This window comes from Canis aureus, chromosome 15 (assembly GCF_053574225.1).
Source record: "Canis aureus isolate CA01 chromosome 15, VMU_Caureus_v.1.0, whole genome shotgun sequence".
NCBI classification, from domain to species: Eukaryota; Metazoa; Chordata; class Mammalia; order Carnivora; family Canidae; genus Canis; species Canis aureus.
The window spans coordinates 59,306,664-59,330,459 of record NC_135625.1 but is presented as its reverse complement, the minus strand read 5'-3'; the positions used below and the strand labels follow the sequence as shown (position 1 = coordinate 59,330,459).

The following is a 23,796-nucleotide window of genomic DNA, read 5'->3' as shown; positions in this document are numbered from 1 at the left end:
GACTCTCATGGCTATACCAGGGTCCCTTGCTGATTCGCCCAATCTCATTTTATGCCAGGCTTCCCCACTCTGCCCTGTCCAGGCCTCTTCTGGGTCTGTGACTGTTTGCTGCTTGGAATCCTCTCCTGCCTCTTGCCTGACTAACTGCTCCTCACTCTGCAGTCATACCCAAAATGTTGCTTCCTCCTGTGTGAATTAGAGGGGTATCCCTCTTCTGATCTCAAGACACCCTGTTCTTTTCCTTCACAGAACTTAGAATTTTCGGGTACCTGTTTATTCAGGTTTGTCTTCCACCTGTTTCCCCCGTTGGACTGCAGTCTCTGTGAGGGTAAGAACACATCTTGGTGTGTCTGTTCTCTGCTCAAGGGCTCTTCACACCCATTGCACACACTTCCTAAGACTTGCTAAATCAATGAATGATTGTATGTATAGCACAGTTTCTGTTCACACAGACTTTTGTTGAAGCTACAATATAGAGACCTAAAAAAGTCACCCTTTTTAGAGCATACAGTATATCTTCTAAGATTGAGTGATGGTTGAAAAGTCACCCTGAGAAGTGGATTTGTAAATGGGTGTGAATGTGTCATTATTGTCCAAGGGTGTGTTCTGCCAACAGGTATATCCAGTCCCGTGTTTTCTCCCTGGGACTTGAGTGCTGTGTAAAGTCCTGCTGGGCTCCCTTTGCTCCTGGAGAATTTTTGAATTCTGCTGGTAATGTTTTCTCACAGGGAAGTGGGGATCAAGTGTGCTTGAGGAGGCATTTGGCACTTTTTTTAAAGACTATGTGGTATTAGTCTGGGGAAGAAATCTTTGATTTGTCAGAGAATCATTTTAGCAATGAAATTCTGAATTAAAGATTGTTCCCCAGTCATTCCAGGAATCCTGCATGCTAGATAGAGATGGGCAGACAACATATTTTGGAAAGATAATACATCATTTCTTAGATGGCCTTTTGTAGATTAGCATGGTGAGATTTCAAGTCTATTTAACTTCTTTTTTTGTCTAAGATTTTATTTATTTGTTTGAGAGAGAGTGAGAGAGAGCGAGAGAAAGCACAAGCAGGGGGAGGGCAGAGGGAGAAGCAGATTCCCCACTGAAGCAGGGAGTGCGAGGCAGAGCTCGATCCCAGAACCCCAAGATCATGACCTGAGCTGAAGAGATGCCCAACTGCCGGAGTGACCCAGGCACCTGTAATTTTTTTTTTTCAAATGTATTATAGAAATACTACTTGTGGAAAAAGAAAGTATAGGCAAGTAAAACACACACACTGAGATTACCACTGCTGTATCTTGCAGGTTTTTTCCTATGCATATACATGTACAAATACTTTTTTAGAAAAGCCAAGGTTAGTTATATTAACTATTTTTTTCAGTGAATAGTTTCCAGCCTTGTATTTCAGTTAAGTTCATTTTATTTAATTCCTTGTCCATATTCAGATGTCCTTAGCTGGCCCCCAAATGTCCTTTGAAGCTGGTTTGTTGAAATCAGTATCTAATTGGGGCCCATGCAGTATGTCTGGTTATAACTTCCTTTTGGTCTCTGAATCTGGCATAGTCTCTCCTTGAAGAAATGGGCAGTTACCTTCTTACTTTTCCATCTGTGGGTTGCTGCTGCCTTTTTTTTTTTTTTTTAAGATTGATTTATTTGAGATCTCAAGAGAGGGCAGGAGCAGGAGGGCTAGAGGAAGAGAGAATCTAAAGCAGACTCCCCACTGAGCATAGAGCCTGACACAGGGCTCGATCTCAACACCCTGAGATCATGACCTCAGCCAAAACCAAGAGTCGGATGCTTAACCGACTGTGCCACCCAGGCACCCCTGTGGGCTTGTTTCTTTAGGACAGTGCTGGGCTTGCTTCTCCATCTCCCGTATTTGCTTTATCTAAAGGTTTCATGGGTTCAGGTTCACCATTTTATGCTAGAATCCCTGAAGGTGATTCTGTGCACTTTATTTACCTTCCACTGAACTACTATTAGTGAAGCTAAGATTGGCCCCCAGGGTTAGGTTTGTGATAACCCCAAACCCTTCACTGTCCAGTTCCATTTTTCCTTTTGATGCCAAAAGTGATCTGTGGTGTAACTTTGGTATAGAGACTATTTACCAAATGGTTGTAGTACTTGTAGTACCATATGAGTCTTGCCATCATCATACATTCATTAGGTTTTGTGAAATGATGTCTTTGTAGAGCTCTCATCTTTGGGGGCTGTCTGGTTACCCTGAAATAATAGTTCTAATAGGAAAGGCAGGATCTTTGCTAATCTTCTTTCCTTAATTTTCAAGGAAAGGAGTTGTGTAGTAGCTTTTTCAAATGGTGAAGAAATTAGTTTTTTTTTTTTTTTCTGTCTTTATCATTGTACAGGCATGGGTTTTTATTGATTTGGTTGTTTTAATTGTTAATCTTTTTGTTATATCTTCAAGCAGTGAAGCCCCTTCTGGTAGCTACTATGTTTTGACAGGCCCTTCATAAGCCTGAAAAGCTTTCTTACTAAATGCAAGATGCCCCAGGCTCATCTTGGACTTTTCAGTGGTCTCAGACAGTGGTTTTAGAGACCACAGTTCAAGCATTAGGAGTGGTATTGCTATAGAGGTGACTTATTTTGAAAATTTAGTTTCAGAAACTAGATTTTTTGGTTTCACAGAACTAAAAGATACATATTGTTAAAAGTTTCGATGGACATTTGCCTGTGCTTTCACTCAATTTTGTCATTGTAAATCCTTTTTGTTCTACAGAAAAATCTTTATTTCTTGTTTACCTTATAAGAATAAAGTTCGGAACACCAATGCCTATATTATTACAAACACCAGAAACTACAAAGGAGAATTTAACACATCTTTGTCATTTTTGTTGTCCTTAGAATGTGTCCACCTAAGGATGTGCAATTAAAAACTGTGTTCTAAAGTACCTAAAAATAAATTCTTCCTCGGGGTGATTGTGTCTTCAGTTTGACATATGTTAGATTCATTTCTTCTCATATCTTTTTGGTTTAAGAAATTTTTTAATTTAGCTTTTTTGGGATAGGGAATGCATTTATATGACTCAGAGGTCAAAACTATGTAGATATTAAATCTAGATGAAAGGTATATAGGGATTTATTATTTTCTCTATATTTCTTATGTTTGTAAGTTAAAATAATTAAACTACAGTAGTCTCCCCATATCTGCAGGTGATATGTTCCCAGTCCCCCAGTGGATGCCTGAAACTATAAATAGTGCTAAACCCTATATGTGCTACATTTTATGATATATCCCTATTGTAAAGCTTAATTCATAAATTAAGCACAGCAAAAGAGTAACTGCAGTTATGACAGTTATAACAATGTACTGTAATAAAAGTTATGTGAATGTGGTCTCTCTTTCCCAAAATATCTTATGTACTGTACTCACCTTGTGATGTGAGATGATAAAATGCCTGGGTGATGCGATGAAGGTGAGGTAAGTGACGTAGGCATGGCTACATAGCGTCAGGCTGTTTTTGACCTTCTGACATTACGTCAAAAAGAAGATTATCTGCTGCTTTACTGCAGTTGACCTTGGGTAACTAAAACCAGGGAAAGTGAAATCATGGATGGGGGAAGGAGGGGACAACTGTATATAGAAAGATATGCACAGTGAGCCCTTGCTTTGTTCCCTCATATAACCATCTTTGTCAATGTCTTGTTAATTAAGTCTTTCATTTTGTAGGTTCAAATTATGTGTGTGTATACATATTCTTATTCTCCTTTGTTTATGCAAAAGGTGATGTACCTTATATATTCTACATCTTAACTTTTTTCTTTTAATAATGTATTCTAGCTTTCTCTCCCTATTAGTATGCAGAGATGATCTTCAGTCTTTTTTATGGTTACAAAGTACTCCATTTTATTGACATACTGTGGTTTATGGAATATTAACATAATCTTGGATTGTAACCACTCCTCTGCTATTGTAATGGATAAGCTTATATATGTGTCATTTGATATTCCTGTAGGTGTATCTCTGGCATATAATCCTATAAGTGGGATTGGATGGCCAACGGGGGAGTATGTCTTGTAATTTTTTTAGAGATATTGATAAATTCCTCCTGTTAAGATTAGTACTATATTTCACTCAAATAAACAATAAAAGAATGTGCCTTTTTCCCTAGAGTTTTTCCTACAGAATCTGTTGTCAGACTTTTGTGGATTTTTGCTGATAGGTGAGAAATGATATTTTGATGTAGTTTTAATTTACATTTCTTTTATAAGTAAGGTGGAGCATTTTTTTCATTTATGTAAATGTCATCATATATATGTTATTTTGAACTGTGTTTTGAACTTTATCCATTTTCCTACTGTGTTGCTCGTCTTCTTTATTTCTAAGAGCTCTTTGTATATTATATTGCCTGTGATATGAGTTGCAAATATTTTTTTCCAGTTGGCTGTGTGTGTTTTGATTCCTTATGGTGGTGACTTTACCCTTCAAAAGTCTGTTTAATTTTATGAAATGAAATTTATGTTTTTGTTTACAGCTTTTGTATTTTGAGTCAGAATCAGAAAGACATTTCCTATTTTAGGTTGTTAAGTTCCTTCTGGCACTTTTGTCATTTCATCTTTTCCACTTACATCTTGGTTCATGTTCTCTTTAAAAACTAGAGTATGTTCTGAGGTTTGGAGCCAACTTTGTTTTTTAATACTCAGTTATCCCAATACCATTTACTGAAAAGCTTGTGGTTTTCCCATAGTACCCATAGTATTAAATTCCTGTAGGCATGGGGTCTGTTTCTAGACTATACTTTTCCATTGGTTGGTCTGTTGTCCATTATTGAGGTGTATGCTTTTATTTAATATCTGAAGGATATGGAAGTTCTTCCCCATTACTCTTCCTTTTCAGAATTTTCCTGGCTCTCCTCCCTGATTTCTTTTTTCTTTTTTTTTTTTCCATATGAATTTGAGAAATCCACAGGTCTTGATTTCAGAAAAACCTGTTGGCATTTCTGTATGGGATCACATACAGATAAATTATAAGATCGAGTCTTCTCATCTAAGATCGGGTTTTCTTTCCATGTGTTCTTTTTGTTTGTACTTTCATAATTTTTTTTTTAAAGATTTTATTTATTCATGAGAGACACAGAGAGAGAGAGGCAGAGACATAGGCAGTGGGAGAAGCAGGCTCCCTGCAGGGAGCCCAATGTGGGACTCAATCCCGGGACTCCAGGATCATGCTCTGGGCTGAAGGCAGATGCCAAACCACTGAGCCATCCAGGGATCCTCTGTACTTTCATAATGTTTAAAGTTCTTTGTGTAGAGCTTATGTAGAGATCTCAAATTTATACTTATAAACAAAGTCATTGTCTTCTAACTGGTCGTTTGCATCTATGAGGACTGTTGATTTCCATGCATATTTTTAAAGCAGCTTTATTGAGGTATAATTCACTCATTTAAAGGGTAAAATTCAGTAGCTTTTAGGACTTTAACAGAATTGTACAGTCCAACTGTACAGTCCTCCCCACTATCCAATTTTATTTTTTATTTTTATGTTTTTTAAAGATTTCATTTATTCATGATTTCATTTATTCATTTCACAGAGAGAGAAAGGCAGAGAGACATAGGCAGAGGGAGAAGCAGGCTCCATGCAGGGAGCCCAATGTGGGACTCGATCCCAGGACTCCAGGATCCCAGGACTCCAGATGCTGAGCCACCCAGGCATCCCCCCACTATCCAATTTTATAACATTTTCACAACCCAGATGGAAATCCTGCACCCACTGATAATCATTCCCCTGTCCTACCTTCTCTTCATTCCCTGGAAACCACTAATCTCCTTTCTATTCTACAATTTCCTATAAATGGCGTCATGCAACATGTGGTTATTTACAATTGGCGGCTTTTACTTATCGTAATGTTTTCAAGGTTCATCCAGGTTGTGGCAGGTGTCTGTCTTTCTAATCATAGCCCTTCCTTGTGGATGTGAAGCAGTATCTTGTTGTGGCTCTGATTTGCTGGTTTCTTTTTTTTTTTTTTTTTTGCTGGTTTCTTTATATATTTAGTTTCCTTTTGCCAACACCACCCTCCCTTCCCCCACCAGTGAGACATCATGAGGACAGGGAGTAGTAGGCTTTCACTACTAAATCCCCAGTGTCTACCATAATGCCTGGCAAATATTTGAAATTTAGTAAAGTCTTATTTAATGAATGATTGGCTCTATTATATTTCTGGGCCACTTCTACTTTTTAAAGTTAAAATGTGATTTAGCACATATAAATTAAATTTTATTTTACCGTGGGCAAAATATAATTAGAGGGTGGTTTTCCCCCCTCTGGGAAAGTCATGTGTTAATCCAACAGCCCAGTAAAGACAGTTTTGTATGATACATGGTTTGTGATGATGAGCATTAATTTTTCTTGCATTAGAATGAATGAGAGTTGCTGGTACATATGTCTAAGAGGCTCATTATCTTTTCAGGAGGATGATTTTAAGCTGTAGATTCTGTTGTTATTGGAGACTATTTAGCAACATATAAAAAATGAAGATAAGAACTTAGTTAAAGGTGTTCTGGGCCTGGGAACAGGGTATTTTGAATGAGACCAATCAGCTCACATATATTTGAGAAGTCCTAAGTTTACCAAGAGCTGTGTTTTAGAATTTCCTTTAGAAGGTGGCTACATAGACACAGATCACATTTAACAATAGAAAAAAGTGATATTGATTAAGATTAAGGTCTCAAGCTAGCCTTAGAGAATATTTAGCAGCATAGGAACTCTGGGGTAGCTCAGGCTGTTGCGCATCCATCTGACTCCTGGTTTCAGCTCAGGTCATGATCTCAGGGTTTTGGGATCAAGCTCTGCCTTGGGCGCCTCAGTCAGCAGGGAGTCTGCTGGAGATTCTTTCCCTCTTCATCTGCCCATCCCTCCCCTCTCTCAAAATGAATCTTTTAAAAAAAAAAAAATACTTAACAGCATAGCTGATGAATGTGTAGGGTAAGGGGTATAAGGGAAATCTCTGTACCTTCTCATTTTTGCTGTGAACCTAATGCCTATATTAAATTTTTTTTAAAAGAGAAGATAACCAAAATAAGTATTTTTTTTACAGGAAAAGGGAAATAATTAAATGACAGAAAAATAATCTTGAATAAGAAATGATTATTTTTTCCTTAATGTCAGTGCGTGAAGAAAGATATTTTAATTATAAAAATAGGTGTGAGAGAGAGTGTGTGTGTATGTGTATGCATATGTGTGTTTGCAGGAGACTTGGGGAGGCTGACAGTCCTGAATTTTTATATCACCATGATTTTGTTCAAAATATGTGACTTTGAGCATGATTGTTACCCTTAAATTAGGCATGTTTGGGTTGGGGGTAAGAGGGAGAGACAGATGGACTAATTCACTGAATCATTCCCTCATTCATTGACTGGGACAGATTGATTTTCCTCAAGTGTCTGGGCCTGAGATGGGGAAGGTAGAACAGGGGTCAGAAGCATGTGCATTTGCTGTAAGGAAACATTTGTCTGAAAGGAACTGAGAATTGAACTGTATGAGACAGAAGCAATATCTGAAGGGCAGATGGATTAAGAAAAAAAAAAAAAAGGAGCTGTGGATCCAACTTGAACCAGTGATTTGAAAGCCACAGGGAGTAGATTTAATCAGACTGTAAAGAACAACATTATAATGCTGAAATCTCCCCACAAATGGCCAGTACTGGAGAACAGTGATTCCTTGGGAGGAATTCAAGATGAGCATCTCTTGCTGGGCCTGCTGGAGAGTAGGGTCCAGGATAAAATGGATGATTGATGAGATGACCTTTAAAATTCCTTCTGACAGAGAACATGGTTGTCCTGATGGGATAGAATGTGACTGAAGGATGTGGTCCCGGCTCTGTTCCTCATGACCTCCATGCAGAAGGATCTGATACACCCAGTTCTGTGTTCTAGCGATGCAAAATGAAGCTTCAGTCCAGGTGTTTCATTTACCCAAAACCAGATGACAGCATTTCTTGAGCACCTAAAATCTGTGCTCCCTCTATGGTGGGAGAGACTTAGGTAAAAGAACTATTGTTGAAATGGTTCTGAAATTAATAGACCAGGGCCTGATGGGCCCTCTCTTCTCCCAGCCCTTCAGTTGGGGCCTGAGTGTTGAGCAGCTTTTCCCCCCACTTCCTAAGGGTGCCACCCAGGGACAGGCCATTTCAGATGATGGGCCTCGGAGCTCACTTGGAACAGGTCACAGCCTGAGGCCTGGGCCCGTCCCCTCTTCCCATTTCTGCCTCTGGCTCCCGTCTTTGAAGTCAGGTTGCAGCCCAACGGGCAGTGCTGTCGCCCTCCTGCTCCTTGGTTATTCAGTGCAACCTTTAGTCTAGGAAGAGTGCCAATCTTCATTTCCAAGAATCATATCTCCCTAAATGGGGCAATCTGCTTTAAATGCCTTCTCCACTGGCGCCTTCCCCATCTCACGATTGGCATCATTAAAGGAACAGGCTCACCCTTTAACTGCTTGTACCTTGCTGGATCGGGGCGGGGGCCGGGGCCCGTGTTGGGTGTGTGCATGCACACATGCACAAATACCCCGTCCTTTGGTCCTCCAAGTGATCGTTTGCAGAAGCGCTAGGAGTCATAGACAGGAGTGCCTGGCTGGCTCCGTCAGTAAGACACATGACTCTTGATCTCAGGGTTGTGATTTTGAGCCCCACGTTGGGTGTAGAGATAACTTAAAAATAAAATCTTAAAACAGACATAAGTTTTACTTTTACAACTTTCCCTGTTGTGCTCAACCAGAAAAAAAATGTTTTTTAAAGCAGGCTTGCTACTATATGCACAAGGCTTTTGGTATCTTGCAGGAACAGATGCATGGTGAGCCAAGAGCTCCTCTCTGTGTGTTGCCCCAAGTCGGAATGTGCTTTAGCACTCACGACATTTGGTATCTTTCTCCACTGGTCCTTCCCCTTTTCCTCTCGCACGTCCCAGCCTCAGGTGAGTGCCACGGCTGGGCTCCGAGAACAGTGTGAGATGTGGCAAGTCTGCCCGAAATGGAATAGAAAACATGACCATGCCCCTGGGTCACTGTAAAGGCGAGCAGAAGATCCCTGAGACACATGCCCCCCTGGGCCCTCCTGCGCGTAGGTAGAGATGCCCCCTTGTGGGACGCGCCCTTGGAGTTAGTTTCCAGGTTGTGAGGACACACCTGTGCTCCTGTCTGCCTCATCTGTCACCCAGGCCCCCTTCGGGACAGAATCCGAGGTGCCGAAGTGCAGGCTTCAAGGGTGGTGTCAGACTAATTGGAAGTGGGGACGTTTGCGGTCCGGCTGGAGGGTTGGCGAGGGGATCCCCCCATACGTCAGCAGAGCAGGTGCAGCCGCTCCTCCACGCGCGTGGGCACAGTTGGTTGTTTTTGTTTCTGCTGCGAGGACATAGAGGTCAGTGAGAGACAGGCTTTGCTTTATAGGAGGTGACTTTGGAGAATGCTGTCCTCAAAAGCAAAAGAAGCCTACAGATGTGAGGACTGAGGGAATATTGAGTGTAGGGGTCCTAACCTCAAGAAATTAGCTTTGGGTGCTAAATCGGGAAGATTTGGGGTTTTCAGCAGTTCAGAAGTGAGGTGGACGTGATCTGGTGCAGAAGGGAGAGCGGTGAGCGTGGAAGCAAGAGAGCACATGTGCAGAGACCCCGAGGAACGAGGGGGCGTACTGGGAGGCCATGCAGAGCCAGGCCGTCGAGAGTTACTAGAGGATGAGAGAACATCCTTGTATTTTGCCGTGTGCGAGATTTTTCAGAGAGTGGAGGAGAGCTGTGTGAGGGGTTACATTTCAGGTGTCTCCGGGATACCTCGGTGGGTGTCCTGGAGACGGCGAGGGGAGCAAGGCTTGCGCGGGACACTGCTGACCTCCAGGTGCAGTGGCAGCAGGGAGGCAGCGAGCAAAGAGACGGAACAGCACTTGGACTTATTCCACCAGAAGAAGATGCGTCCGTGGCGGGGAGGGGGCGGCTGAGCAGGTGGGTCGGAGAACATCTCGAATAGTTTCCACGCGTGTGGGCAGGCCCACGTGTGTCTGGTGTCTCTAAGAGAAAAAGCAGATTGTTGGTGACCCGAGCACGGTTGCATTTTAATGTAGAAGCACCATTACCTGGTCCGGAGAAGACGCAAATGTCCTTTGAAACAGACTAGCAAGCCTTCTTGGGCTTCCTCCTCGCCTCCTTCCCTCGCTCCTCCTTTCTTCTTTTGAGGAAGAACAGGAGCTAGGCCTATGTAGTGGTGGAGAATTTGGTATTTATGGGGAGTCTCTCAAAGCATTTATCTGACATTAACCTCCTGGCCTTCCTGAGGTTCAGGGGAGCCCCTGGAGAGCTGCACTTGGAGGAGCCTTTCGAGGAGTGTTGTTCTTACGGCATCTACCTCCTCCAGCCCTTTGTCATTTCTCGTTTATCCGTGGACCTCCCAAAGTGTGCGGTTTAGTACCTAGCACTTAATGATAGTAAAAATTGGTGTGGTTGGCCCTGCAGAAATCCATGTTTGTCCATCCGTCCGTCCTTCCGTCCATCCAGCCATGCAAATAACCCACTCATCAAACAAGGAAGCCTTCCCTAAAGGCCCCCAGCTGTCTCTTCTCCCTTCTCTTGGGTAAAACTGCTAACAGCCCAGCCCAGATCAGTGCCTCTCAGTCACAGGAGTGCTTAAGCTTAGACCAATCAAGATGGGATCTTGAGCCACTAAGGGGGAAGATGGGAGGTGGTTGGCGGTGGCGGTGGTGGGGCTGGGGGTGACATTTGAATCTAATCAGCATTCTGCCAGAGGAGAAAGCAGGAATGGATGTTAGGAAGGCAACTTACAATGTCAGCTTCAACATATTAATAATTTTCTCTGATTGTATCATATTTTTAAACTATGGGCATTCTCTAAATTTGGGTCTATTTGCTATGGTAATTATTTTCATTGAGTTCTATCCAACTAAGTATTTATACCTCACCTTAGTCTATAAATTATGCTTTATTTTATAGTATAAACACATAAAATAACCATTACACTATAAAAAAGGATTTAAGAACAGGAACAGGAAAAATACAAACATGAAAGTTCAAAAGCAGGAGGAAAAAGTATCAGATATTTAGACAGTGAGAGACCTCTACCTTGCTCTAGCTTAGCCTCATGTCTCTGAGCTTCACTGGGTCAAAGAGAAGGAGAAAATGTGGTCAGTTCAGTAATTCTTGCTGCCAGACAAGGAAGACATCCTGAAACTTTAAGAGAAACAAAGCGTGTTTGTTTATTAACTGTCCTTGTACTATGGGGCTCAAACTCATGACTATGAGATCAAGAGTCTTCTCTACCAACTGAGCCAACCAGGAGCACCCCACTACCACTTTTTTTTTTTTTTTTTTTGAGAGAGAAAGAGAATCTTAAGTAGGCTTCATGCCCAGTACAGAGCCCGGCATGGGAGCTCAGTCCCACAACCCTGAGATCATGACCTGAGCTGAAATCAAGAGTGATTTCAAGAAATCAAGAGTGAAATCAAGAGCTGAAATCAAGCATGATCTACCCACGGAGCTACCCAGGTGCCCTAGAGGCATCCCATTTTTAACCTAAATTTTGCATATAGACTTTTTTCATCTAGGAAGAACCAAGTGATATCATGAACAGGGTGTAACATTCCCATAGCAGAGGAACAGCTGGGTTCTTAGAGCTCTTTCTCACAGTTGTCCTGATTGGAAGCTCAAGGCAGAACATCAAAATGCATCCTGGCAAAAGGAATTCTAGCCTCCAAAGGGTGCAGTTTGACGCAATGCTAGAACCCAAAACACCCGGCAGAGCTGCTCGTCTCCATATCCATCAGACAGTCTTCATAAGCTTTACTTCAGGTGTGTGTATATGAATGGATGTATGTGTGTATCTGTATATGCTCTCATAATTCTCCCTCTCTCTCTCTCTCTATATATATATATATATATTTATTTATTTATACTTATATATATGTATATATGTATGTTCAGTGTTATATTCCATTGCTGACCATGCTGTATTCTTTCTTGCTCACTGATTGAGGCTTTAGGAATCGACCTGGTAAGGTTGACATCTTCTGTAGAAATTAAGGACTCTATTTGAAACATTCACAGAGGAGAGTTCTATTTTTGTAAATAGGATAATTGGGTGGAAAACTGTGCTAATATCTATCTTTATTTAACCACTCCCAGGGACAAAGCCTAACTGTTAAAACCATGAGTCCATAACCAAGAAACCACCATCTACCCAGGGACAGTGTCCTCTGTATACAGGCTACCAGTTAAAAAGAGGAGGGGAGTCAAAAGCCAGACCATTCCATTGCATATTATTGTCTCAAGTGTATAAACAGAGAATGAGAATGAGAAGGTAGACTGAGGCAGGGCAGTAGGGAAGAGGGGAGTGTAGTAAGTGACACCACCGACCGCTAGGAATGGTATGTAGTAAAAAGGGTATGAAAGAGGGTTTGGGGAAGTGTCACACGAGACAATAATTGTGTCCTGATAGAGGTGATAATTATTCCAAGTGACTTGTGATGATCTTGTGTCCTTGTGCAGATTTGAATGGCAGTACAACATGCATTGTTACACACTGTGCATGATGCCAGCGAAAGGGGTAGGTGGGAAGCAGAGAGAATGAGCATTTATAGAGCTCTTACTATGTACCAGGCATATCATAAAATGGTTAGGAGTGTGGCTTTGCAATTACGGGATCCAGCTCAGCTCTGGGCTCTAAGACCAAGTTCCTTTATTCAAAAAAATTGGGGCAGATTGTGCTTTACCTCACCGACTGGATTGGGAGGGGTCATGAATACATCACCAACACTCAGTAAAGGTTAGTTATTAGAAGGATGGCCACCACTAGATCTTTCTTTACATAGTAATGTGAGGTGGACCTCATGCTCCCCGTTTTACAGATGGGCAAACAGGCTTAAGGATGCTAGTTAACTACCTCGTCCAAGATTTGTCATCTAGTAAGTGTCAAAGCTAGGATTCAAATCAGGTTTTCTAGCCCTGGAACGTGTTGGTTTTTTTCTCTGTTCCTTGCTACCGGCATAGGTAGCTCTCATATCTCACCCTGAGATGTTTGGGCAGTGAACTCTGGCACATTTCTGGGTGCGCTGTGCTGATGCATGCCTTCCTGCTCTTTATGCTCACGTCTGACCAGCTTGGGCAGGGGTTTTTGTGATGACTATGACGACCAAGCGCTCTGTTAAGGAGTCTGCCTCAGGAGACATTCTCCCACGTGTGTTTGCCGTGCCACCTGGAGAACGTCCTGTATGGTGAGGTAGTGCAGCCAGACGAACACGGCAGAGGTTATTTTGTGACCATGACAGTTGTCATACTTTTCCTTTTGCACTTCTGCCAAAAATCTGTGTTTTTGTCCTTGTGTTTTGGACCTCGTTAAATCGAGTACAGTGGGCTTGAGCTGACTTTATGTATAATGGAAATAGCCTCATGCAGTATAAGCCTCTGCCTGGGGTCACCACCTGCTCCCACCAAGCTGAGTAGCGAGGAACTTCTTATGGATCTTTTCATATTAATAGAATAATGGAAAACAGATGGTGTGCCAGGAGGAGTGCTTTTTCTTGGAGGCTTTGAGGGCCTGTTATGGGTTGAATTGTGTCCCCCATCCCCTCCCCCACCCAAATTTATATTTGAAGTCCTAACCCCCCAGTATCGCAGAATGTGGGCTTATTTGGATATAGGGTCATTGCAGATGTAACTAGTTAGAGATGACTTCATACAGGAATGAACTAATCCTATATGACTGGTATCCTTAGAAACAAAGGGGAGATTTGGACACAGACACACTCATGAGAGCTGCATGAGAGCACAAAGGCAGAGATTGGGGTGATGCCTCTACAATCCAAGGGACACTGAAGATTGCCAGAAACCAGCAGGAGCTAGGGAAGAGGCCCGGAACAGATTCTCCCCCCACAGCCTCAGAAGGAACCAGCCGTGCCGATGTCTTGATCTTGAACTTCTAGCCTGCAGAGCTGTAAGAGACAGATAAACTAGTGTTGGTTAAGCCAGTCAGTCTCTGGTTCTGGGTCCCAGCAGCCCTGGCAAATGAACACAGGGCCAGCCCATGAAGAGGTGGTGACTTCCTGACTCCGGAGAGAAACGAGAGTCACTCACATGCTTTGGTTATACTTTCCATAGGAGTGTGGAGTCAGATGGAAGGCAGAGAGGAAGTAGAAAGAAGACAAGCAGTGCAGACAAGCAGACCAATGTCTGAAGAATGTGAGTGCTTGTTATACGAAGGACATTGCTCTGAGGTGAGCTTTTACCTCATGGGGTGTTTTAGATAAAGCAGTTTGCCCATTGGGGTTGGAAATATATTTTCTTCCAGACTACAAGGTGACAGTTTTTTTGAAAACTGCCAGCCTACAAGTGTAAATGTCACTGTCTAGAACAGTTTTGTCTAATAGAAAACTTTCTGCACCGATGATAATGTTCTAGATCCATACTCACTAAAATGGTAGCCATTTGCCACATGTGGCTGTTAAATGCTTGAGACGTGGCTGGTGTGGCTGAGGAACTAAGTTTTAAATTCTATTTAATTTTAATCTAAATTGCCACAGTGACTGGGGCCCCTGTATTGGACAGTGTGGCTCTAGAGCAGAGGCATATATTGGGATAGGACCCAGAGAAGAAAACATTGTTGCCTGGATTTTCACGAGGCTCATAGATCACCTTCACATCCTCAGCTAAAGGGGCTTTGGTGTGAGTGAAAGTGAAGAACACAGGAGAATCTTCTAGAGATTTTACTGAAAGATGCTTAATACAGGGTTGTATTTCACTTCTCAGAACCCAAATTGTCTTACGCTATTTAGTGCTCAGGAGAGAAGCAGGGCAGAGTAAGGAATATGAGGAGGACGTGGGGAAGCTGGGTCTGTGGTCCAGGTCTGTTTTCAGGCTGTGTGTGCTGGCTCTGATGTACCTCGTGGGACCGGTGGTCCAGTGCTAGGACTGCAGAGATGTCCAGATTAGACTACCTTCTCTGAAGGCAGAAGGTTCTCCCTTGGAGTCTTTGGTATTAGGTTGGTTATATGCAGATGCCTGGTAAAGGGTACTGGGGCTCCCTTGCCCACCCTCCCCCCCTTCACTGGCACCATTGCATGTGACATATTCCCAGAGGATACTGTTTTGGAGAGAGCAGACAAGGGATATTTCGGAATCTAAAACGGAACCCCAACCCCAGCATTATTAGATGAAAAAGAACGCACCCCTGTGAATGTTTTTGGCCAGCCCTGGACAAATGACTTGTCATTGTCTCACCACTGGCTTTGGCTCTGTGCCCAGTATAATTTAAAAATCCCTTCTTTTTCCAACTCTACTTCGTTATCATTTTGATTTCACAGAGAAGTAAAAGGTTCGTCAGTCTTAGGTTTTTCTAGCCCCTGAGACAAATAATGGGTGTCATGCGGAGACACTGTATGGCGGAATGATGCCTGCTTCTCCCCGAGCCCCCTTGCGTTCTGGCAGACTGGACTCGAAGCAGTGGAACGGGATCTTGTAGAAGGAAAGGGCAGCATGCTTGATCAAATGGTGAGCGGGTGGATGTTCAGCTGGACTCTCTGGGTCTTGGAGGGCAAGGGTTTCGCTTAAGAAGACGCTGAGAAAAAAGTGCTTGTCAGCCTTCAGCCTGTTTGGTAACTGGTGCCACTTGCCTGGGACCCGGGGGATGCCAGTAAGCAATGAAGGCTAATAGTACTAATGCTCATACAGTGCTACCCCATATTTGCCCACTTGACCACCAGCTCTCTCTTTTCCAAGAACTTCTAAACGCATTGCAGACGGGATTAAAGAAAGCAACTAAAGATACCAAGTGATGCAAGGTAATTTGTGATGAGCGCCATCAAGAGAAAACCCAGAGGGCCCCAAGTGACCAGAGATGCCTTATTTGATCTAGTTTTTGAAGGATGGCCTTGATTTGGATGGGCAGCCAGGCAGCCCGATGTTGCTGCAGGCACGGATGCCCAAGGCATGGCTGGGGGACAGCGAGTGTCAAACCTGGTACGACAGGCAAGTCACAGGTCACAGGTTTTTCCGTTTGAATGTCCTTATTTGACTGTGGTTGCCATCAGCAGATGGAGAGTTCAGAAGGACCACGCTAGAAATCATTAATAATTTGCAGATGCAGTCAGCGGCCCCGGTGTGCTGGTGTGCCGTTCCGTTCCAGCAGAATACATGCAAGGAGCAGCTCACGGCCCCATCTGCTCTGCTCTTCCTGGCTCTATCTTTTATTTAATAACCTCTCTGTGACCTGCTCATGTGAGGTCATCTATCTCTTCTTCTGTGTTTAAATAGTCTTGGCTGCTACTTGCTGTGAAGGACTTACCTAGTTAGTGGGCGGGATCGACCTCAGTGCAGGAAACATATGGCGCCTAGGACAGCGCTTGCCATGAGCGTGCACAGGAGGCAGACTCCAGCCCTGGAGCCCAAGAGGAGTCAGAGCGGGAAGAGGGGAAGGATGGGAAAGGCGAGCTAGGTATTTTGCCCAGGCCGCTGGGGGAACGTAAGGATAGTATAGTCGTGGGAGAAGGGGAAACGAGGGAGGGGCAGCTTTGTGGGATGAGCCTAGGGTAATGACCTTGATTTGGGACATTTTAAGTATGAGACAGGACATCCCCGTGGAGACATTTTGCAGGCATTAAAAACCCCCAGTTGGGGAGTACTCAGGGCCCCATAATACAGTGGGAGTTCATTTGGCTCCAGCTCTCCTCTCCTTTCCTTGGCAAGTGGTTCCCCATAGAGTCACTTCGGATTGGCGGGGGGAATGTTGCTCAAGTCTCCCGAGCCTTTATCCTCACACTTGAATGCTAAATCCAGAACTCCCCGTTCCTGCTAAGTAGTTCAAAAGCTCTGAGGGATCCTTGGAACAGTCGCACCCTGGTGGGACTTTTCAGAGCACTCCTGGGGTTGGGAGAGAAATTTCAGGGTAACTGCAGAATAATGTGAGCTATAACCGGCCTGAGTGATCTTCTAGCTGGGATCTGGATGTGAGACTGGCGTGTTTGAAGGTTGCTGAATACCTGTTGACCTGCATGCCCCAACTGGGTGAACTCCATCTACCTTTTGATTCCTAACTAATCGCAGTGAACAATACACCAGCTTGTCTTCTGTAAAACGAGAGGGGTGAACATTCCCACCAGCCTTGCCGCCTTGGTTGGACAGGTCAGTTGACTGCCTTGAAGCTCTGCTTATTCATCTGTAAATTGAAGGGATTTGGCGAGGTGCCCTTTAACACGACTTCCCACACTAGCATTTTATGTCGGTCAGTGATTCTTTGTCCAGGGAGTGCTATTTTTTCCATAGGAACCGTCCTGCAGTTGCTAGTTAGCTTATCACCTTGACGAGAAGCAGCATGGAGAGGTGGGCAGAACGTGGTCTTTGGTGTCAGTGACCCGAGCTTAAACCCCCTCGGTCTCATGGCGACCTGTGCGACTCTTGGTGATGAGCCATAGCTCACCGATCCTTGAGTTTCCTCACTTGTGAAAAGGGGATGTTAATACCCATTTTGGGTTCATCGGATGATACTATGCATCAAGCATCTTTGTTTGTGCCCTGTTTTAGACAGTTTTATTGAGATATTATTCATATACCATATGGTTACCCCTTTTGAAATGCCTTGATTTGTACCCTGAACTCATTCGGTTTTAGTATATTCTCAGAGTTGTGCGTTGATCACTACTATCTAATTCCAGAACATTCTCACCCCAAAAAGAAAGTCTACACCCATTAGCAGTCTCTCCCCACCCTTCCCCCTACCTAGTCCCTGGCAACCACTAACTACATCCCGTCTCTATAGATTTGCCTGTCCAGGACATATTTCATATAAGCAAAATCCTATAGTATGTGGTCTTTTACGTCTGGCTTCTTTTGCTTGGCATAATGTTTTGCCACTTGTTTGATGTTATCAGCACTTCACTCCTATTCATTGCCAAGTAATACTCCCCTGTATGGACGTACCACATTTTGTCCATTAGTCACTCGATGGACATTTGGATTGTTTCCACTTTCTGGCTATTATGAATTACGCCATGAACATTTGTGTGCAAGTTTTTGTGTGGGCATATGCTTTCAGTTCTCTTGGTATCTCATTGTAGTTTTGATTGGCATTTTTCTAATGGCTAATAATGAGATTTTTCATGTGCTTGCTGGTATATGTCTTTTGGAGAAAGGTCTATTCAAATTCTTTGCCCATTTCTTAAAAATGGGTATTTGTTTTTCCATTATTGAGTTCTAAGAGTTCTTAATATATTCTGGATACTGTGCCTGGCATGCAGTTTTAAATTTTTTTTTTTTTTTTATGATAGAGAGAGAGAGAGAGAGAGAGGCAGAGACATAGGCAGAGGGAGAAGCAGGCTCCATGCACCGGGAGCCCGACGTGGGATTCGATCCTGGGTCTCCAGGATCGCGCCCTGGGCCAAAGGCAGGCGCCAAACCGCTGCGCCACCCAGGGATCCCCGGCATGCAGTTTTAAATAGGCATGCAGTCATTGTGCCTTCCTCTCTCCAGGTTTCTCACAGAAGTCTATAGCCTATGAGGTGACATCTGGAACTAATTGCTCAGACGTTGAATCCCCAGTATCCTGAGTCCTAAACCATTATGTCTTGACCAGAGCTCTTCTTAGCACAGAGCCATTCTGATGAGGCACTCTGATCCTGGAACCCAAATCTGGAACCTGGAACAGCAGGGGATAGTTGGCCTGGAAATGAGCTCTGAATGAATCTATGGGGGCAGTAGCTAGTTCTATTTCTAAGTCTTGGGCTTTTTTTCTAGATGGAGAGGACTTAGGGGATAATTGTGCTGTGTTTTTTGGGTTTTTTGCTGCTACCGCACCAGGGTATCCTCCATTGTATGCTGTGGGCATCTGGAAGTTGGGGCTGAGGACCACATAAGGATATATCTGAGAACATCAGCTTCTTTCTTCGGTACCACTGCCAAGATGAGTAGCATATTTTTCCAAGAGTGATCTGGCAATTTTAAGTCATATATAAAAATGTCCCAAGGAAAATCATGGGTCCGCTTTAAAAAGAAGGGAGTTTTATGGGAAACCTTTGAAGACCTGGAAATTATTCTCTGTTCTGAGAACTGTACTCTGTGTCCTGAGACATGTTTTATACTCTGCTACCCCTTTACCTTTGCCCCCATTATCTTCCTTCTCCATCCCTCCAGCCTGGCATGTATAACCATCCCTCAAGGCCCAGTGGAGTCTCTATAGTTAGGATCCTTTCTTCCTACACACGAGGGGGAAAAGGTGCCTGTGGAGCAGTGGAGGCCTGGGCTGCCCCTTGCAGAGAGCCGTCTCCACCAATTTGCCAAACTGCCAACCCACAGATTTGCCCTGAAGACTAGATGTAGCTTTGAAGGGTCATGGACAGACAATATTGATTCCTCCTCTTAAGTATGTCAGGACAGGTGGAAATCTCTTTAATGCCCAGGAAATTTGCTTTGGGGGAACAAAGCCAGCCCAGTTTGCATTTGGATGTTGCTGACTTATTGTAAAACTAAGGAAAGGATAGAAGGTACCTCTTGGTATGCTAGTCCTTTGTAGGGAACAACCGTCCACAGGGGAGCTATCTCTGGCTCCCTTTGCTCCTCTGAACATTCGGACCTGCCTCTCCCTGGCCATCCTCTCACTGTTTCACAGAGAAGCACACCCTGCCCTCAGAAAGTGTGCCATCTAGTCGGAAGGATAAGATGAATCATAAATTATTCATTGTTAGAGCTGGGAGGTTCCTTGGGGATTCTCCAATCCTGAATTTTCCAATCTCCTTTCTTGACCAAAAATATTTTGTGTGGAGGAGAAAAAAAAAGTTGTTCTCCTCTGGTAAAGAAATTTGGGTCAGAGTATGTTGTGTGACCCTCTTGGATACACACAGTGTTCATCAGTGGATTGAAGGCAAAAGAAGCTCACTTGGATGGGACCCAGCGTTTCTTCAACCATCTGAGTCTCACTTTTTCCCTCCTTTTTCCATAGTAAGTATTAATAGCTCACAGGACACTAAACATGCTTTGGGAAACATTGCATCCTTTACAGAGATGGAAACCTGTGCTCAGAAATACTAAGTGACTTGCTTAAAGTCAACAACAAAGAGTCAGACTTAAAATCAGGTTTTCTCACTCCCAATCCATTGTCCTTTCTACAGATAATAATCCTGTCACGCTTGAATGAGGGTGCGTGGCATTGAAAATGTTGTCATTTATGCTAGTAATGAAAACAACGCAGGTTCCGGAGTCCCGCCGCCGAGCGTGGGAACCCCGGTTCTGCCGAGCATGGGAACCCCGGTTCTGCCGTTTGACTGGCGCGTGCCCGTGGGCGGCTAAGCCTGTTCATGTCTCTGTCTCGCTGCTTCTGTAAAGTGAGGATGACAATAATGACCCCACGGGGAAGTCGTGAGAATTATTTGAGATAATATACATAAAGATCAAGTCCGTGTTTCTCTCCCTGTTCTCGTCACATCAGGCTCTGCTGCTTGCCTCGCCCCTGGCCCGCTCCCCCTCCCGCCCCCCGATCTAGGACTTTTGAAAGGCAGAGCGTATTAAAAACCAAGAAGTGAATATCAATAGCAGATTATAACTGCTATTTATTGAATGATGACAGAAAGAATGAATGAGCAGGAGTTAGGAGCAATTACCTGGGAACACTCAGAGCTATAGTAAAGCGCTAAACATTCATGACATTGAGGAAGAGATGACAGAGGGATGGCTAGAAGGTGTAGATCGACTGGGGCCCAGGGGACAGGCCGTGGCCAAGGTAGTACACACTTGGCATCTCAGGCCAGCTTCCTTTCCTGCTGCATCCTCACAACATGAAACCGTGGTCGAGGTCTCTTTATTAAAGAAGCAGCAATTCACCTTTGGAATACAATTTATTTTAAAAGATTTTGGGGACGTCTGGGTGGCTCAGCGGTTGAGCATCTGCCTTTGACTCAGGGCATGATCCCGGAGTCCTGGGATCGAGTCCCATAGAGGGCTCCGTGCATGGAGCCTTCTTCCCCGTCTCTGCCTCTCTCTCTGGGTCTTTCTATGTGTCTCATGAATAAATAAATAAAATCTTTAAGATAAATAAATAAAATAAATAAAAGATTTTGGCAACAAGGTCGGTCCTGAGGCGGGAAAGGGGGCAGAAAGGTCGACCCCAGCAAGGGGGTGGGACGGTGCCAAGCATCTGGCTCCGAATGGCAGAGGGATCCCCAGGGGCTCCCCCAGTTGTCGGGGGAGCAGAGCAGAGAGCCGACCATCCCAGGACCTCTCTTCCCCTTCTCTGCCAAGGCCATCCCGCCTCCCAGCCCGTCGTCCAGCCTCAGGACTTGTGTAGCTCTGGAAGCCGCTCCTTCTTCCAAGGGGTCCAGTCCGGTGCCCTAACAGGGAGCCCGTGTGGCATCTGTTCGGCAGCAGCGGGGAGGGCCCGCGGCCCAGTAGGGATCACCAGTTGCATCGGGGCCGGGCTCTGCCCTCATTCGGGAACGTCTCAGGGCTAAGGGGCCACAGGCCCCGCAGGGCCGGCCTCGGCGACGTCTTCCTCGTCTGAGGCCCTCACGCCCTCCCTCCGGCTTTTCTCCTGCCGCCTTCTCGGCCGGCGTTTTCAGGAGCACGATCCGTGGGCCACAGTAAATAACTCTAGCCGAGGCTTTGACCAGTGGCACAGGCGGCTTTGCCACGGCGAGGGGACAGTCAGAGGGTGCCAGGCCGCGTCCTGCCGCAGCGGGGCCGCGCACACGCAGCCTCTTCATCCGGCAGCCGCGCGCGAGGCGCCAGGCCCCGTCTGCCATGCCAGGTGCTGGCTCGTTCTCCGGGACGGTGCGAGGCTAAGCACGCTGCTGGCACCGAGCGAGTCACAGCTTCCCCTCATTTATTTACCTCGAGTCAAACAAACCCTGACTCCTGCTTTGAATGCAGGCTGCGGTAGTTCCCAGATGACAGAAGGGCAGCCGTCTCTGGAGAGTTGCCTTCTGCGGGTGCTCACGGGGACCGCTGTGTGGCACAGCTCCTGGGGACGCCAGGAGGCCACTTCAGAGCGCAGGGCAGCAGCTCCTCAGAAGGCTGACCCTGAGTGCCCTCGCGACCCAGCCCGAGAGAGGTGCAAACATTTGTCCACACGGGCTCGTGCGCAGGTTCACAGCAGGGTTGTTCAAAACAGGCAGAGAGCAGAAACCGCCCAGACGTCCTTCAGCTCATGGAGGGACAAACTAATGTGCTCTGTCCATTCAGTGGACTATTATTTGGCAAGAAAAAGGAATGAAATGCCGACACAGGCTATGACACAGATGAACCTTGAAAAAATTATGTTAAGTGAGAGAAAGCCGACACCTAAGGCCACTTGTACAGGGCTGTTTGTGCAAAATGTCCCGGATAGGCAAATCCGTAGAGACAGGGAGCAGATTAGAGATTGCTGGGGGCTGAGAAAGGGGAGAACGGGGAGTGGCTGCTGATGGGTGGGGGGGTTCATGATGAGAATGTTTTGGAATCAGGTAGTGATGGTCCCACAACTGAATGCACTTACAACCACTGAGCTGTGCGTTTTCACAGGGTGACTTTTATGATACGTGAATTATATGTCGGCAAAGCTATTAGGTAAAAACTGCCCTGAACTTGCCACTGTAGTCAAGTCCTCTGTGAACATACATAGGCTAAGGGAAAGAGGTAGGAAGGCCCACAGCAAGAGAGGAGCAGTATGGATCCTGCCTTTGGGAAGAAGCACCAAATGATGGGTTTGAATGAGCAATGCTTTGTGCTTTGTCCCAAATTTTCTGTGGGACCTATTGTGTTTGCTCAAAATTTTAGGATGCCTTGAACCTCCTGGCCCCAAACCCCTACCTAGAAGTAAGTTCCTGTTGGAACCTGTTAGAGTTCATTGATGAATGAATAAATGTTCACCCTCATACATTTAAAAAATATATTTTGTCTGGAAATAATTGTAAGCTTCCTGAAAATTTGCAAAAATAAAAGTAGCTTACAAAGGATAGCCCCATACCTTTTACCCAGATCGACCATTTTCATTTTACTCCATTTGCATGCTCGCAATGATGCACACTCACTTCCTCTTTGTTGTCACATGTGTGCTCACATGTGTATATACACACATATATATTAACATATACATGCACTTTCAGTGAATGATTTGAAGGTAAGTTATAGGTGTCATGGCCCTTTATTTCTGCACCATCAAATCCATGAGTCACAAACCCCACACGGCTACTTAAGTTAGAATGAAACCAAATGTAAAAGTGCGTTCCACAGTCGCACTGGCCACATTTTCCATTGCTCAGTAGCCCCCTGTGGCTAGTGGCTCCCATGCTGGTCCGCAGAGGTTAAAGAGCATTTCTAGTATCACATGGAGTTCAGGTGGATGGTGCTGCTTTGCCAAACCCAGCATGGTCTGTGTGCTTCCTGAGAGTAGGGTACCCGCCCCCCACCCCTGAATTACACAGCACGGTCACCAGCGTTAGAGAACATGACACCAATGCAACAGTTTTATCTGACAGTTCGCATCCCAGTTCTGTCAGTTGACCCAGTAATGTTCTCACTCCTTTTGGAATGAGGTCTTCAGTCTTGTGTGTGTCCCAAATGTGTGTGGTTTGCGCCCAGGGGAGGCGTTGGAGCTGAAGCTGTTGGTCAAGCTTTGATGCCAGGGTGTGCAGGGTCCTTTGCTTCCGCCCTTCTTTCCACCGCCTTGACTCGTGTGCTGGAGGCAGCTTGCATCTCCCCTGCTCAGAATTGTTTTGGTGTCTGTGTCACCAGCTAAAGCAAGGTGCAGTTCCCCTCTCCTCCTGCACTGACATTCGGTCTCTGAGCTGGTGGGGCTCTCTCTTTAATCAGCAGGAAAGGTTTCCTGTGAGTAAAAGGAAA

The 23,796-nt window shown here is 44.8% G+C and overlaps 1 protein-coding gene across 14 annotated transcripts in view; it reads left to right on the top strand.

Moving 5' to 3' along the window:
• HIPK2 (homeodomain interacting protein kinase 2) overlaps nucleotides 1–23,796 on the top strand; it is a 193,608-nt gene that overhangs the window by 14,099 nt on the left and 155,713 nt on the right. Inside the window, exons 1-2 of one of the 14 annotated variants that reach the window (XM_077850128.1) lie at nucleotides 13,916–13,933; nucleotides 14,098–14,213. The exons of 11 other annotated variants lie outside the window; for them this stretch is intronic. The gene's annotated coding sequence lies outside the window, so the exon portion shown is untranslated. Of the gene's footprint in view, nucleotides 1–249; nucleotides 329–13,915; nucleotides 13,934–14,097; nucleotides 14,214–23,796 lie in introns of those variants that run through there. 2 more of the 14 variants (XM_077850127.1, XM_077850129.1) reach the window with 2 other exon arrangements.